Here is a 9,385-nt window from a genome sequence, read left to right on the forward strand (position 1 = left end):
TATAATTCATAGTGAAAGTGGGATCTATCTTGATCATGTTAAAAGTGGATTTTAATGACGTATATAGCTCATCCACCACAGCAATATCCAAACATTTTAACAAGATTGATTCTTCGTCCACCTCAATCAACATACTCTGCAATTTGAAAAAATTATTTTAGTAAAATAATTTATATTTACATATATAGCAATACACACATAAACTAAATAAACATAATACATATAATTTGAGATGATTTGACTTTATCAAGTGTGTTGGGATGAGTCCTAGCTAGTTATACACATTGGAATTTTCAATCCCGTGTTAAGTATCATAAAAGAGCTAAGTTATCAAAATGAAGACATCCATATTTATCCTAAGAGACACTCAAAATACCTTGGATTTATTATGATTCTCTATATCCCTTGAACCTTTTTTCTTCTTTTCCTTCAAGTTATCTTTCATCTTTTCACTTCACTAAAAGATAAAGATTTAAAAAATTAAACAAATATAATATTTAATACAAATTTTAGAGATGAAAAGAATCCAAAAAATCTTACGATCTTTGGGATTCATTTGCTTTTTCGATTTAGAACTATAATATTATTTGCTAACATAGTGTTCTCCTCAATCTATAAATTTTTTAAAAATAATAGTATTAAATTACAGTGTGATATGTATTAATATTTAATTTTTATGAAGCATTGAAGATAGCTAACCTACGTAGCATATACATGAAGGGCCATAAATGATCTATGCTTCTTGAGCATGTCATCCTTAAAAGAAAATGAAACATATTAGTCAAATGACTCATAGTTTTCAACTCTCTGAGACACGAGAAGAGAAAGTTTTGAACTCTTTGAGACATCCACCACAACCATCACCTCCATTGAGAGTGAGGCATCCCTGAGTCTCCTTCTATAGCTAGCATAGAGTATTGACTTTGCATGCTAGAGATTGACGCATCAAGGCATGCTAAGGTAGAATGTGTTAAATGCCCAAATGATGATCGAGATAGTTCCAGGTCTATCATATTTAAAGTACGCCATTTGATTTGGAGACAAACTCATGAAGTTTTCCGATACCTCCTCGCGGTTATCCCTCAACTCATCCTGCTCTCTAGATCCTTCATAGTAACCTACACAGCCAAATTAAAGATGTTAATACAGTCATTATAAAGGTAAAGGCAATGAACAATAATATATATTTACAAATAAGAATGCTAGTTAAAAATATGTTTTAAAATATTGATAAAAGTAAATAGTCAATGAATTTGATAAGCAAATGCAAATAGGATATGTCCTATGGATCCATGATAAGCTCTTGGCACAGCTCGGCATATACTAAATGTGGCGCAAATCATTCCATCTTTTCTTGGAGTCTACCAGCTCAAAGAATCTAGAGGATCCTCGCCAAACAGTATTCCTACTCCTTCCAATACTTCTTTAAACCATTGTACATCAAATATAATGATGAAAAAGCTATGGTAATATACTAAAAACACACTATTGAATTGTCAAAATACTATATCTCATGCATTATAATGTTTGGATCATAGCTTACTATCTACTTTCTTGCTTGAACTTCTCCATGACTCAGTTAATCATGGAGTGCATTTTGTCAATGTACTCGACTCAAAAAAGATCATCAACGTGACCACACTATACTATACCTTCATTATACCACTAAGCTATATTAGTTGCTATGTATGATTGCTAGATACAACAAAAAAGATAGCATGTGGTTACCTTTGGACTCTATCCCCTCAAGAACTTCCACTCCTCTCTAGACACTTACATCCCTTAGTGTGAATCTATGGTTAAGGCATCATGCAACCATCTCATAGGCATGAATGACAGCATGCCCTTAGTATACTGAATTGATCAATGGCATATAATACACTGATATTTTAATTGAGTTATCTCTCATTTTCTTTTGGCCTTCTTGTACCTATCGAGCATTTTTGCATGGATACATGGTGTAACATACGAAAATGATTCACTTTCTCTTGCATTGTGCAATCCATTCTCTTCGCTATTCTATATTCAACCATCACATCTCTTGTTAGTTTCTTGTTATCCTTCAACATCCACATCATCTTGTTAACTATATCCACCATTGGCAACCACTTCAAAATATACATCAATGCCTCCACCAATATCCAACTTTCAACTATGTTGTCCTCTGGATGAGCCCATTGTCACACCAACCCTTTCAGGGTTTTCATGAAGCACTCAAGGAAGAACATGCATCTCAGTCCTAAAATCCCCACTTTGTTCACGAGATGTACTAAGAGATTAGTCTATATCATAAGCATACTCGTGGATAAGTGATTCTCAAAGAGATAGATTGTCTTCACTAATCCTTGCCTTATGGGCTCAATGGATGTTAACTTGATCTTCTTATGTGAGATCCACTATAAAAAATTTGATAACTTAGTTGTTGAATGTATCTCTTGAGTGAGACATCCTATGATTGCAGTTGGTCGTATGAGCTGCCAGAAATTCAATGCATGAAAAACTTTAGATTGACACAATGTGACGACATATTGGATGGCTTTACTACCAAGGCAGGGTCAAACCTGGCATATCTTACATTGACAATCATGGAATTTTAGTCTTGTATATGTTGGTCATCTTTAGAAAATGTACACCTGAGAGAGCAAATCATACCCATCCGTATGTAGATAGATTTGATAATTTACTTCACCATGCATTCCTCTTTGTTAGATAGGACCCAATCAGCACAAGGTAGTTGCACATGACTATTAAAGATCGTTTGCAGCCAAAGGGTCTTCATCTTTTCTACCTCCTTCAAATCTATTTGTCCCCCTAGGATATCTCTTTTTCCTATGATATGGTTCCATAAGAAGCTGCCAACATTCTTGAAAATGTGCATGGAATCCAACAAATGGTTAATCTTTAAATGGATGTGGTATGGCGACTCGTAGAAAACTAAAAACTATCCCATTCCGCTTGAAAGTGACTCTTAATGAATCATCTTCTACTCATACCAGCTTTGGGTATTCATTCATTTGGGAGGTCATCCAAGGAATTTTGCTCTGAACTCATGGCCTTTTAGCAAGAATATGGCGTGTTCATGATAGACCATCTTCTTCATAGTCCACAACCTTCAAGAGTCAACCTTGGTCCACACAATGGATAGGTATCGTAACCCAATGTGACCAAACTTGTCACAATATCTATATCTAGTCAACAAAAAAAAAAGCCATGTGAGACACCAACAAAAAGGATGAAAGAAGACTACGTGAGCACTCAAGGAATCACGAAAAGTCATGCATGGTCCACATAAGACTGAATCCTATGTTACTAGATCACCTCTCCATATTCTTGTTCATGTCTTTCATACTAATCCCCTCCTCCCACAAAATCTTGAGCTTATTAACTAATGGATGGAGATAGATGTTGATATTTTTGACTTTGTATCATTCAAGAATGAGCAAGCTAAGGATTGGGTATCCCGTCTTTGTAGAAAGCCATGGTGGGATATTGTAGTTCATAAGGACTACTAGCCACACATTGTAAGAAGGCGAGTAGAGTTCGAATAAATTCAAGCTATCCATAGTAAGACCAAGCGGAAAATTTCTTGGTTCTCGTGGAAATTTTGGAAAGGTGGAGTCAATGTGACCACATGGTTATGAGTTTGTTGGTATTTGCTAGATTCTATATCTGGACCTATTTTGTGCATGCCACATTATCAAACTCGCCATGTGTGTTGTGCGAAATACGTGATGATGCATGGTATAAGTGGAAAGTGTCTAAGAATCTTTTGACGAATAGTTATCACCTACATGCTGCCTTGGTGATACTTATAAGCACCACAGTTCGAACATTGTTCCATAGACTCATATTCTTCTTGAAAGGTTGTACAGTCATTAACACATATATAAATGCTATTATAATCTATGCTATGCTTCCACAACACTTATCATGTGTCATCACAACACTTGGGCATTATGTTTCTAGAGGACAGTATGTGACATTTGAATAGCTTGAAAAATAACCAAATACCTTTGAAGTAATAAAAATTTATTCAGAGTTCTACATTAAGACAAAGAAGTGTAATATGTACTTGAAGAAATTAGTCACACTTGCATCACTCCATTGATACTTTGTCAGTATACCTAGGAATGCAAGGATTATCCTTAAGTAAGGTACCCGACACCCATTGTTTAATGGTATGCAGATCTCCTCTCTTAATGGATTGAATGACCCTGTCCATGGGTAGTAATGCATCAATCATGGCCTTCATCTCAGGCTCCAACATTTGAGGAAGGCCCAAAAAACCCTGAAGGTCTTTTACTATCAATAGTGTAATTGGTGGACTGCCCTCTAATGAGTTTATTGGCTCGAGTGCTCCTTTCATTGTACGGCTAGGAACTCTTCTTACATGCTATAAAAGATGCATTGCTTGGGATGGATTAGCACCTCCATATGGAAAATTGTAGAGCATATTTAATATTATTGAAGCATATTAATTCAACTAGAGTTTGATTGCAAAGCATTAACGATACACACTTTGCTCACCGTTAGCTTAAAGTGCAAGACCACTTGATCATTGATTTTCGATTAAAACTCATTGATGCATCATAGTGATTTATAGACAAGTGACATTTTCATCAAATTGTAAGCTTTCATTGAGTATATGGACATGGGGCATGTTAATTGACATATATCTCTCGATCTCAACCATCCTGGCTCTCATCATTATCCATTTTCTCTATGTCACGAGTGAACAATACACTTCTCTCTCCTTCTCTCTCGCCCCCCCTCTCTCTCCATCTTTGTTTCTCTACCTCCCCATCCCTTTCTCTTTGTTTATCTCCCCTTCTCTCATTCTCTCTGTGCTCTCTCTCTATTTTTCTATCTCTCTTTATATCTTTATTTCTCCCTTCCACCCTCTCCCTTTGCTTCTCTCCCTTCTCCTCTCCCTCTTTATCTCCCTTCTCCCCTCTTTCTTTGTTTCTCTCTCTATTTTTTGTTTTTAAATATTTTGCTTTAGTTTTTAAATTTTTCTTTTTTCTCTCTCCCTCTTTTTTTGCTTTCCCTTTATATTGCTTATTCTCTCTCCTTCTCTCTTCCTCTTTGCATTTTTATTTCTCTCCTCCTATCTATTTGTTTGTACACCCTTTCTCTAATTTACTCTCTCTTCATTCCCCCTCTTTCTTTGTTCCTCTTTCTCTCTATTTTTCTCTCCCCTTCTCTCTACCTATTTGTTTCTCTACCCCCATCCCTTTCTCTTGTCTTCTCTCCCCTTCTCTTATTCTCTCTCTTTCGCCTCCCCTCTTTCTTTGTTTCTCTCCCTCTCCCTCTCCTTCCCTCCCTCTCTTTGTCTCTCTCTCTCTCTCTCCCTCTCTCTCAATGCATCTCTTCACAAACAAGATGATAAAGAGAAGAGGAAAAATACAAAAACAAAGAGAAGAAACAATGCACCTACCTCAAGGGCTTGAAGAGGAAGCCCTTCGCTTTCTCTAATAGCAACACGAATAGCAACGCAAATTGCGATGGCTTTTGCGATGCTTTTAGAGAGACTACTTATTTTCATTAGAAATTACCATAGATACGTCTTCATGACCTTGTAGTGGTAGTTGGTTCTCAATCTTATTGTTGATCTCATGCGCCTAAACAACTCGGGCATAATCTAGTTCCATTGAATCAACATGAGTTCTCCGAGTTACTACCATATGAGTCTACTAATCCTCAGCACTACTTTTCTCTAGCTACATGCATGCAAATAGAACTTGCTGGGCAGAAGGGCTATAGATGTGGTCGATGGTATCAGATTAAGTAAGTACAAACTATGCATGCATTTGACACCCTATTCTTCACCCTCGTGCCTGCACGAGAGCCTCTTCTCCTTCACATTCCAAAACCAAGAGTTTTGTCATAGGTTTCACAAGGAGAATGGATCATTAAATCAAAAATTCTAGATAGTGTAAAGTTACAATTTAGCTCCATACGATAAGAATAAAAGTTAATATTTCATGTGTGGTTGTATATTCTATGTTTAGAAATGGATATATAGATGTGGTATTGGTTTCTATTTTTCACAAATTTGATGCTCATAGATGTGTTTTAAACAAAGTTGTAATGTTTTGAAAACTAATTTCTATTGAGAACGCATATAGTCTCCTAAAGAAGAAGGATGTCAATGCTAATTGTTATTACATGGTGCCACCTCCTTATCTATAAAGGGCCGTCGAGATGCTTTGTCTTGTGTTCATGTGACTAATCCAACTCAAGCAAGCAATGATGGGTGTGAGTGGCCAATAAGACATGAAGCTATTTCCTTCTTGCTTTATAGCATGGATTATTTAATAGGTAAATTTCAATCTCTCCTAATTTTTAGCATATCAAATGTAGCGAGATCCATTTGTAAAATGCGACTTGACTTTAATCCAGAGTATATAAAATGTTGTTAATATATAATTAGCACTATTAAAGAAATTGATATTTACCAGCTAGAGCTTGAGAAAGCCATATTTCGTGAGGTTTTATTTATTGTAGAGGTGTTCCTCGTATGAAAAGGTAAATTGGAACGAAGGAGTGAGGACCAAGACCACGACTTGTTCTAGTACAGCAAGGCTCACCATGTGCGGTTCCTTACTCACTATTGAATCCTTACACGTTGAACACGATTCTTACTCGCTTGGCCATAGTAACATGTTTTAGAGTCGAGCCAAACGTTTGAGAAGCTCTCGTATTGATAAAGATGAACACCGGCAATTACACATAGAAATGAATGTCTCCACTGCCAGCCGGCTGGAGATTCTCACACTCCTTCGTTACGATTAAAAATGGTTAGCAGCTTCGCTTCATGACAATCAAATGCTAAATGCTAACCAGCTTAATAGACTGCCGGTGGCTTATTAACTGTAACATAATAATCGTCCTACACAACCATAATATGAAAGTCTTGACATCTGATGATTTCACCGGACATTGATCTATGCGCCTGAGGCTCTATGCGCTGCCGCCAGTGTATCATACCGCCAGTCTGTCATAAATTGAGAATTTGGATGAATGTGCTGCCGGCCTTTATTAATAACCTAACGAAGCCGCATAGTGCACGGTGCGGCCGGCAAGCCGCTGCATGCATGCTTCAATGGAACTGTTCTGAGCCGTGGAAGGTCTGGCCGAACTGCCAGCTGCTAGGGACGACATCCTGGAAGACGAGGGACCTGCCGTCTTCGATGGTGACGCGGAAGGACAGGGATTGGCCCGTGAGGACCGTGTTGCACTGCCAGTTCTGGCCCCAGTTCCTGGTCATGGGTATCCAGCCGCTACGATCGCCCTTGACGGAGACGCCCACCACGTTCCCGCTGCCAGCCACGTTCGTGAGCAAGACCAGGTTGAAGTAGGGGTTGCCATTGATGGTGAACGTGACGCCTCCTTGGCGGACGCACGGCACTCTGCAGCAGATACAGACGATACAATACAAACTGATGGACATGCGAGTATTCCAGATAATTGAAATGATCATAATTAATTGGCTGCCTTATGTATATTCCAAAATTTCCTGGTGGCGGCTGGACTTTAACAGGAAATTATGTTATCGATAACGCAGCATGCAGCTGGTATAAGAAGTACTTTATAGCATATTCTCATCGGAAAGTCCGTACCTCCTATACTGAACGGGTACGATCCCTGCCTTGTACCGAGCTATCTTCTCGAAGGCCGGCTGTGAGAGATCGAAGTGATGGAGCGGGGGGTTGCACCAGCCGCCGTTGTCGTTGGCAAGGGCGTAATTGGGCGGGCACAAGTTGGTGGCCGTTACGAACAGACGTGGGCGACCTGGCAGGCACCACTGCGGATCATTGTGGCAGACCAGCTCAAAACACGCCCCGCAGCTGTCACCGCCGTTGAACATCGCAGTGCTTAGCGCTGCTGTGTCCAGCGCGTAACCTTGCTTGTGCAGGTCCCCGTAGCCACAGGCTCCCCCTGCACAGATACATGAGAATTGACAACAAAACGTGTGCACGTTATACGTGCATAGCACACGTTATACGTGCATACGCACAATCGTTAGATATAATAAGCCACAGACGATTCCACCACCCTGCGAATACGTATTTGCGTCGCAGGTACACAGGCATGCATGAATGCTCGTAAATGAATACTTGTTCTACATGAGCTAGCGAACGGCTCCGCGGTTATGACCACGACAATACTATTCTACTTAACTCAACTGTCGATGAGATAGTTTATACCCATGGTGCCCGATCCGTCCGACCCTCCATAGAATGTGGCGTGCCCTTCCTGCCAGGGTCCCGCGTCCTCATGAGCTTGATCTAGTATGCCAGGCAGCGGTGCGCCGATAGAGTTGCCCGGCGTTAATAACAGCAAGAAGAGCAATTCGAGAAGTAACGAATGTACAGGCGAGAGCGTCATCGATCTTAGTCTTCGCCTCGGGCGATCAGTCAGCTCCCTGCGCAGCAAGACAAAGACCACGTGGAACTTATAAACCGAAACAAAAAACGCAGAATACTTCTTATACTACCGTCGACTGATCAGGCGTACTCCCGCGCACATGGTATATTTTATATTGATGGTGATGGATGATTGACTGCGGGATGACGAATTGCGTGCTGGATCAGCTGCCGTGATCAGTGCTTCATAAGCTTTATATCACTTCATCCGGAATCGCGAAAGTCCGCAAATTCCCATATTGCTGTGATATATCACCTCATCCGGATTCGCGAAAGTCCGCAAATTCCCATATTGATCACAATAGTAAACTGGCACGGTCGGCCCATGTCTGCCGGAAATCTCCACGCTTAAAGGAGAAAGGGGGAAGCAACAATATAGTTAGAAGAGGTGCTAAACACAGAGCTTAGTTTACGCATGGCTGATACAATATCTCAATTAGACGTTATGATATGATTATTGGCATTGCCTAAAAATCATACAATAAAATGTAAAATATATCAGTATATTAAAATATTTTATTATTAAATTCTGGAGTTTAAAATGAAGTATTCTTGAAAGGAATAATAGCTACAAGTAATGAAGTAATATGGAGCTACATTTTAGGGCCATTGTGAATCGATTGCATGCAAGGGTCTATTGTAACAAATGTATAAGTTCAATCCAAATGTAAGTCTAATCAAATGAAGAAGAAATAGAGAAATTTTCAAGTATAAGTGGATGTGTCTGTAGTTTTTTTGTGTGTACATAATTGAAGTACTAACACATCAATATGTAATTATAAAATATGTGCAAAGAAGGGGAGATGTGAATGTATATGTAGTGTGATATCTCATAAATATACATAATTGAACCATTAACATTGTGATAATATTATCAAAGATAAGCACATCATCTTAATCTAGTGATGTAAATAAGTTAAGGAGGGAGAACTACTAATGCATTGAGAGAGAGAGAG

The 9,385-nt window shown here is 39.0% G+C and overlaps 1 pseudogene; it reads right to left on the minus strand.

Moving 5' to 3' along the window:
- Positions 1-7,102: 7,102 nt before the first annotated feature.
- Positions 7,103-8,391, minus strand: LOC148023148 (expansin-A2 pseudogene; annotated as a pseudogene).
- Positions 8,392-9,385: the final 994 nt, after the last annotated feature.

The sequence above is a fragment of the Lygodium microphyllum genome, chromosome 16 (assembly GCF_053477565.2).
Source record: "Lygodium microphyllum isolate KBCC chromosome 16, Lygodium_microphyllum_v1.1.10, whole genome shotgun sequence".
Taxonomy (NCBI): Eukaryota; Viridiplantae; Streptophyta; class Polypodiopsida; order Schizaeales; family Lygodiaceae; genus Lygodium; species Lygodium microphyllum.